Source organism: Dromiciops gliroides, chromosome 2 (genome assembly GCF_019393635.1).
Source record: "Dromiciops gliroides isolate mDroGli1 chromosome 2, mDroGli1.pri, whole genome shotgun sequence".
In the NCBI taxonomy this organism is placed as follows: Eukaryota; Metazoa; Chordata; class Mammalia; order Microbiotheria; family Microbiotheriidae; genus Dromiciops; species Dromiciops gliroides.
This window is the reverse complement of record NC_057862.1, coordinates 237,418,508-237,427,743: the sequence shown is the minus strand read 5'-3', so window position 1 is coordinate 237,427,743 and position 9,236 is coordinate 237,418,508.

The window sequence follows — 9,236 nt, the reverse complement described above, 5'->3', positions numbered from 1 at the left end:
GGATGTGGAAGGTGTTACATAAGTGATGTAAGCAAAGTGTATTTAAAATTCAGAGAGAGATCACTTCTACCAGACAAAATCATGGAGGAGAAACTTTTTTTGGGGGGGTGAGGCAATGAGGGTTAAGTGACTTACCCAGGGTCACACATCTAGTAAGTGTCAAGTGTCTGAGGCTGGGTTTGAACTCAGGTCCTCCTGAATTCAGGGCCGGTGCTCTATCCACTGCACCACCAGCTGCCCTGGGTTCCCCTTTTAAAACCTTTCTAATCTACACACACACATACACACACACACATTTTACAGATAAGGAAACTTAGGAAGACAGAGGTAAGTGACTTGAGCAGGGTCACACAGCTAAAAGCAACTGAGGTTAGATTGGAATTCAGATCTTGTATATATTAGATGGGGTAGCTAGGTGGTACAGGTGATAAAGTGCTGGGCCTGGAGTTAGGAAGATTCATCTTTGTGAGTTCAAATCTGGCCTCAGACACTAGCTGTGTGACTCTGGGAAAATCACTTCACCCTGTTTGCCTCAGTTTCCTTACCTATAAAATGAACCGGGGAAGAAAATGGCAAACCACTCCAGTATCTTTGCCAAGAAAACCCCAAATGGGGTCACAAAGACTGAAACAACTCAACAGCAAAAGATTTGTTAGGAACTTATTCCTTTTATTGATCCTAAATCTGTCTTTCCATAACATGTACATATTGTTTCTTCCGGTGGGACAGGCAGATGAGAACATTTTGCTCCAATGGCCATGATGGCAGCTGAAGTAGGAACGACGGACCACTTAGAGCTCGGTCAGACATGTCCTCAGCCCAGGGTCACACAGCCCTGTCCTCAGCCATCTCCAGTCATCCTGACTTTTATCTTGCCACTGGATTTTGATGACTCTGGAAGAGAGAGTGAGACTGATGACTTTGTGCAACTATACCTCACTTAAATCCCATTCACACACAAGTCATCATGATGCCATTGGGCCTCTTGGAAAACAAAGAACACTACCCAGAATTCTACCCATTGTGCCACCCGGCTGCTTCTAGTAAAATAGCCTGGAAGTTTTCATTTTTAATTTTCCCAGCAAGACACTGCCATTTGACTACTGTGGGACCACCAGGAGGAGTAAGAAACCCAGCAGAAAACATCTTTAGCTGTAGACTTTAGAAGGTTCATCTTGAACAGTCTCTGTAGGTTCTCTGTGGGACAGAAATAGCCATCGGGCAGTATTTACTTTCAACTTCATTTGCTTACCCATGAAACAACCCTGTCAGCAGTTTACAAAAAAAAAAAATAATAATAAGGACAATGCTATAGTTTCTTTTATTAATCTAGAAATGTACATGCTTGGCAAGTATAATAATTTCACCATAGGCCTAATTAAAGGACTGGGACAAAGGGACCTTGAAGTCTAAACCAGTTTTTTCTCCCTTTCCTATAGATGTTCATGCATATCTACTTTTAATATGATGAGGTGCACAATATTTTAAAGCAACAGCAACTAGAGAAGAGACTCCTTCTTAGACTTAATTGTTGCTGCAGATAGCATTTGGAGACGCCATGCATATGTATGTGCTGATTATTTTTGAGTAGCAATCTTGCCCTAATACTTCTGGTGCCTCTTGTTCTCATGAGTATTTGGGAATGAGGGGACAGAGGAGGAGTAGGCCTGTGATTTCATCAGGGGTAGCATGGTACAGTAGAAATGGCCCTGGATTTGGAGACAAAGGAGTCTCAGAACCGGGGCTCATATCCTGGATCTATTACTGTGTGACCTTGAGGGCAAATCATCTTACCTCTCTGTACCTTAGTTTCCCTATCAGTAAAATGGGGGAAGCGGGGAGAAGAAAGATGAACCAGGTATCCTTTAAAATCCCATCCAGTTATAAATCTATAATCTTGCAGACTTACAATGTAGATCAGCAACTTGTCTGTAATCTATAGCCTTCAAGAGTTTCCTGAGAAGGTAACAAATGATGGCAACAGTCAGTGGTTGAAAAGTTGTGGAAAAACAGGCACAACTCTTCATGGTGGCTGTGAATTCATTTTACTATCCCGGAAAACAATTTGGAATTATCTTCCAAACTGTCACTAAACTGCACCTACAGGGGACAGCTAGGTGGTAGGGGGGCAGCTAGGTGGTGCAGTGGAGAGAGCACTGGCCCTGGATTCAGGAGAACCTGAGTTCAAATCCGGCCTCAGACACTTGACACTTACCCATATGCCTCAATCGGCACCTAGAGTCTGTCACCTTTCTCTCTGGAGGTGAAAAGCATGTTTTATCTTGAATATTTTGGAATTGTGGTTGGTCATTGTGTTGATCAGGGCCCCCAAGTCTTTCAAAGTTCAAATACAGTTCTTTGAATATAGAAACAAAAGTACTGTATAAGGAATTATGAATTGTTTACTTTTTTAGAGAAATATGTACATATCAAGTTTAACAAAGTAGTCACAACATTGCTATTTCCCCCTTCTGTACTTTTTTGTTTTTTTCTGTGCATATAAAAATTATTTATTTAATGCTCTTTTTTTCATGTCTTTTTTTTTTTGGTGGGGGCAATGAGGGTTAAGTGACTTGCCCATGGTCACACAGCTAGTAAGTGTCAAGTGTCTGAGGCTAGATTTGAACTCAGGTCCTCCTGAATCTGGAGCTGGTCTCTTTTTTTCATATCTACCACTATCTACTCACATACTATCCTTCCTTCAAAATAGAAATCCTTTTATGTAATAAACATATGCACATTTGTATATTATTTTGTCAGGTAAAATACATCAACACATTGGTAGTATCCAAGAATGCATGTTTCATTCTGTACCTCTGGTCAATCATCTCTCTGCCAAGGTGTAGAAGGTTTATTTCCTCATCAATTTTCAAAAATCATGATCGATCACTTCTATAGCCAGAGTTCTGAGATCTTTCAGAGTTATTTACCTTCATATGATTTTGGGGGTCAGCATATAAATTGCCCTGGTTCTACTCATTTACTCTGTATCAATTCATGAAAAAGTCTTTATATTTCTCTGAAGCTGTCATTTCTGATGATAAAATAATATTCACTTACATTCCTATGCCACAACTGATATTCAGCCATTCCTAAACCAATTGCCATCTATTGTATTCCTAGTTCTTTGCCACAATTTAAAAAATGCTGTTACATATATATTCTTTTCTTTTCTTTTTTGCAGGGCAATGAGGGTTAAGTGACTTGCTCAGGGTCATATTGCTAATAAGTGTCAAGTGTCTGAGGCTGGATTTGAATTCAGGTCCTCCTGAATCCAGGGCTGGTGCTTTATTCACTGCACCACCTAGCTGCCCCCTACATATATATTCTTGTACATACGGATCTTTTGCCTTCTCCCTTAACCTACTTGAGAATATGCCTTAATGGAAGTATTGTAGTATCAAAAAGTAGGTGCAGTTTGTTTTTGTTTTTGCTTTTTGGTGAGACAATTCGGGTTAAGTGACTTGCCCAGGGTCACACAGCTAATTAGTGTCAAGTGTCTGAGACTGGATTTGAACTCAGATTCCTCCTGAATCCAGGTTTGGTGCTTTAACCACTGCACCACCTAGCTGCCCCCAAGGCATATGTTTTTTGGTTTTTGTTTTTTGTTTTGTGGGGCAATGGGGGTTAAGTGACTTGCGCAGGGTCACACAACTAGTAAGTGTCAAGTGTCTGAGGCCAGATTTGAACTCAGGTCCTCCTGAATCCAGGGCCACTGCTTTATCCACTGTGCCACCTAGCCGCCCCCCCCCCAAGGCATATGTTTTAAAAATTATTTTTGGAAATGGCCAGTGCAGAAATTTGTTTGACTATACATGTTTGTAACCAGTTTTGTTTTTCTTGCTTTCTCAGTGGAGAGGAGGGAAAGATAGGAAAGAGAAAATGTGAGCCTGAAAATAAAATAAAATTGAATTAAAAAGAGAAATGTCGGGGCAGCTAGGTGGCACAGTGGATAAAGCACTGGCCTTGGATTCAGGAGGACCTGAGTTCAAATCCAGCCTCAGACACTTGACACTTAACTAGCTGTGTGACCCTGGGCAAGTCACTTAACCCTCATTGCCCTACAAAAACAAAAAACAACAACAACAAAAAAGAGAAATGTCTGTGTTTGTTGATATAAGTTCACAACAAAAAAAGAAAACATTCAAGATATATGAAAAAAGAAAGAATGTCACACTAATACATTGTTGAAGGAACTGTGAATTAATCCAAATACTCTGGAAAGCAATTTAGATTTATGTTTTTTCCAAAAATGCATAAAATGTCCCTAATCTTTGACTCAAAGATATCACCACTAAGCACATGCCCTAGGAGGTCAATGATAAAAAGAAAGGTCCTGTATACACTAAAATATTTTAAAATATTCGTTGTAATGATTAAGAACTAGATACAATGTTGATGCCCATCAATGGGGGAATGGATAAGCAAATAGGTTATATGAATGTTGTGGAATGTGATATAAGAAACAATGGATATGGTGACTACAGAGAAACATGGGAAGATATGAACTTGACAAAAAAAAATGAAATAAACAGGAAGAGGTAATCCCACAGTGTTAATGGAAAGAACAACCATAAAGTGATTGAAACTAATGCTATAAAATGATAATGCCCAAGTCTGGGCATTATAAGAAAACATAGGAGAATGCACCTTTGCCAAGAACTTTATTGAGCTGTTGGTGAGTTCTACTGTACAGTTTTTCCCCCTCTTCTTTTTTGTTCTTATAAGGGATGGCCCTTTGGGAAGAGATGTAAGGAATATATTGTGAGATGAAATAATATAAAAATTTCAAATCTGAGAAAAAGAGTTGCCAAGGGCACTGAGGGACTAAGTGCCTTGCCAACTCTAATCGAAAGAGTATATAAGTGGGCAGCTAGGTGGTGCAGTGGATAAAGCACCGGCCCTGGATCCAGGAGGACCTGAGTTCAAATCTGACCTCAGACACTTGACACTTACTAGCTGTGTGACCCTGGGTAAGTCACTTAACCCTCATTGCCCTTCAAAGAGAGAGAGAGAGAGAAAGAGTATGTATTCATTGCACATGTAGAACCTATATCTGATGGCTTAGGGCCTCAGGGAAGGGAGAGTAGAGGGAGGTAAGGAGGAATAGAATGTGTAACTCAAAACTTTAAATAAAAATATTTATTATAAAAAAAGAAAGAGTATGTATCAGAGATAAGATTTAAACCCAGGTCTTCTTGACTCCAGTGACAGAACTTTACACACTATGTCATGTTGCCTCCTGGTGTGTGAAGTGAAGAAAATATGGCTAACAAATGGCCCAAGCCTCCTGTGTAATGATTTGAAGGTCCCTTGATATGACAAAATTAGGTGTTGAAATGCTTGCAGAAGATGACAGGTTGAGAGGTGGAAGTTCATCTTGTCCAATCCCTTTTTATTTACAGAAGCAGTTATTTGGTGCATGGGATAGAGCACTTGCTGGAAAGACCCAAGTTCAAATTCAGCCTGAGACACTTATTAGTTGTGTGACTCTGGAGGGGGCTAGGTGGCGCAGTGGATAAAGCATTGGCTCTGGATTCAGGAGGACCTGAGTTCAAATCTGACCTCAGACACTTGACACTTACTAGCTGTGTGACCCTGGGCAAGTCACTTAACCTTCATTGCCCTGAAAAAAAAAAACTTTTATAAAGATGTGTGACTCTGAGCAAGTCATTTAACTTCTGTCTGCCTCAGTTTCTTCCTCTATAAAAAGGGGATGATGGCACTTACTTCATAGGATTCTTGTGAGGATCTCTAATAAGCTATATGTTAGCTATTATTATCATAGGTGAAGAAATGGAGAGTCTTTGTGATTTGGTATATGGTAAGTATGCATATGGTAAGTGAAAGAGATAGGATATGAATGCTGGTTCTCTGGTACCAAGGGCAGCTAGGCAGCATAGTGGATAGAGCCCTGTGCCTAAAGTCAGAAAGACTCATCTTTTTTTAGTTCAAATATGACCCCAGATGCTTACTGGTTATGTAACCCTGGGCATGTCGCTTAACCAAAACTGTTTGCCTCAGTTTCCTCATCTGTAAAATGAACTGGAGAAGGAAATGGCAAACCACTCTAGTATCTTTCAAAATAGGGTCACAAAGACTTGGACTCAACTGAACAACAACTCTCTGGCACCAAAGTCAGCATACTTTTCATTGAATGACACTGATACTTAATAAAAACGAATCTTTAAGCTTGGATTTATTCATTCAGTCGCCCAGGTTTAAAAAAAAAAAGGCCTGCAGTATACCTAAATACAAAGGACAATAGCAGTCTATCCATGTGAAGTCTTGGCTATTATCTGTGTGGAAACCAGCCAGGGAGGTCAGGTATTTGGATGAACAAAGAGCAGCAGTGAGATGCTACAGTAAATTCTGGAAGGGCTGAAATGACTCATGCCTCATGGCCCTTATCCCAGAGATAAATCATTTTGGAAAGATTTTTGCTTTAGTGCAGGCTCACAAGGGCTTCCCCTTCCTCCTTCTCTTTCTCACTAAAGATCCCATGCCTGTCCTTTCTTTTTAGGGGCTGGTCATCCTTCATGCTCCCTGGCCCAGGCATCCTCCTTTGAAGAAGAGAGACAAAAAACCCAAGAAGCTATGAGAAAGGTTAATGTCTAGCAATGCAAATACTGACTGTTTTTAAAATAGGATGTAAATTATATAGAAGAGTCAGGTAAATTATAAAGATGATTTTTCCCATTATAAGAGAAACCTTCTTCTTTTTTTCTTTTTCTTTTTTTTGGGTGAGGCAATTGGGGTTAAGTGACTTGCCCAGGGTCACACAGCTAGTAAGTGTCAAGTGTCTGAGGTCAGATTTGAACTCATGTCCTCCTGACTCTAGGACCCGTGCTCTATCCACTGTGCCACCTAGCTGCCCCGAAGCCTTCTTTTTTTTTTTTTTTTTTTTTTTACGAAAGGCAGTGTGGTATAGTAGCATTAAATGCTAGCCTTGGAATTCAGAAGACCAAGGAACAAATCTTCACACACACACACACACACACACACACACCACTCACACCCCTAACTAGCAGGTGGCCATAAGCCAATTATTTAATGCCTCTGAGCTTCAGACAACTGAGAGAGTTCAGAAAGAATCCAAAAGTCATATTTTTTTTTCCTTTTTTTGGTAAAATTTTTATTCATTTTAAACTTAAATACAAAATGAGAAAAGACACAAAAAAAGAACATTTCCATGTACACAGCAGAACACAAGAGGATTAAACAATAAATTTCTATTTCAAGAAAACCTATATAATAAATTGTTTTCAAAGCTACCCAGTTTTTCTTTGCTTCCTTCTACAAGTCATTATCAATGTTCTGGCCAGGAGTTTACTGTAATAGAATCCTAGGTGGTCACTGGAAGGAACACTCAACTAGAAGCCATGAAATCTATTTTCACCTCTTTTTGTCTCTACTGACTAGCTATGTAATCCTTTACAAAATCCTTTGTTTTAATCAATAAATGTTGTTTTCATTTAATTTTCAAATATATCCTTTTCCCTGCCTTACCCAGTGAGCTGGGACAACTAGGTGGCACAGTGGATAAAGCACAAGCCCTTGATTCAGGAGGACCTGAGTTCAAATCCAGCTTTAGACACTTGACACTTACTAGCTGTGTGACCCTGGGCAAGTCACTTAACCCTCATTGCCCTGCAAAAATAAATAAATAGATAAATAAATAAATAGATAGATAGATAGATAGATAGATAGATAGATAGATAGATAGATAGATAAATGAATGAATGAATAAATAAATAAATAAATAATGAAACTAATTCCAGTGAGCCAACACTTAGAACAAAGAATGAGAAAGAATAAAAAATTTCAAAAAGCAAGTCAACCAAACTAGCCAGTATATCAGCTAAGTGCAATAGTATATGCTATGCTCCATATTTGCAGTCTTCTCTCCTCCCATCCTGTTAAAAGAGGAAGGGAAGTATATTTCTCTTCTCTTCTTGTGGGGTCAAGCTTGATCATAGTTATACAGCATTTGACCCTGGGTTTATGTGTTGTTATTCTTTCTGTTCAGATCATTGTTGTCATTGTATATATTGTGTTCCTACTTGCTTCAATAAACATCGGTACCCATGCTTCTCTGAATCCTCATATCCATTTTTCTTAGATTGTGGGTTTTTATACTTCCTTTCTCTTTTTATTTTCAACTCTCCAAAATTGAAATTTCTTTTTGCTCGGTTTCCTACCTAATCCTACTCTCTCTCTTTTACCCTACCTCCTCCCTTTCTTTGTCCCTGAATATTTCCCTATTGAGTTTACCAAATTCTGTGTGTATGAATGCATATGTTTAATCCTCCTTAATCTGGTTTAGATAAGAGTAAGATAAGAGATGCTTCATTTCCTCCATGTTCCTTTTGACTACTCTAATTCATTTATGAGAAATAATATGGTCTCTTCTCCTTCCTTTCTCCCTTACTGTGTTTCTTTTTCCTTCCCTTTTCCCCATCCTCTTTTAAACTTGAGAAAACTGAACTATATTTAGGTCCTGTGTTTTTCTTACTTAACTCCCTCTGACTCTTGAAAAGAGGGAGATTTCATCAAAGCTATCTATTACCATATGAAAAAATGCTCTAAATCGCTATTGATTAGAGAAATGCAAATTAAAACAACTCTGAAGTACTACCTCACACCTATCAGATTGTCTAATATGACAAAAAAGGAAAATAATAGATGTTGGAGAAGCTGTGGAAAAATTGGAACACTAATGCATTGTTGGTAGAGTTGTGAACTGATCCAACCGTTCTGGAGAGCAATTTGGAACTATGCCCAAAGGGCTATGGGGCTGTGAATACTCTTTGACCCTTTAATACCACTACTAGGTCTGTATCCCAAAGAGATCATAAACAAGGGGAAAGGACGAGCACAGGTACAAAAATATTTATAGCAGCTCTCTTTGTGGTGGCAAAGAATTGGAAATTGAGGGGATGTGCATCAACTGGGGAATGGATGAACAAGTTGTGGCATATGAATGTAATGGAATACTATTATGCTATAAAAAATAAGCAGGCAGATTTCAGAAAAGCCTGGAAAGACTTAAATGGACTGATGCTGAGTGAAGTGAGCAGAACCAGAACATTGTACACAGTAACAGCAACATTCTGTGATCAACTGTGATAGACTTAACTCTTCTTAGCAATACAATGATCCAAGACAATTCCAAAGGACTCGAGATGGAAAATGTTCTCCACATCCAGAAAAGAGAACTGTGGAATCTGAATGCA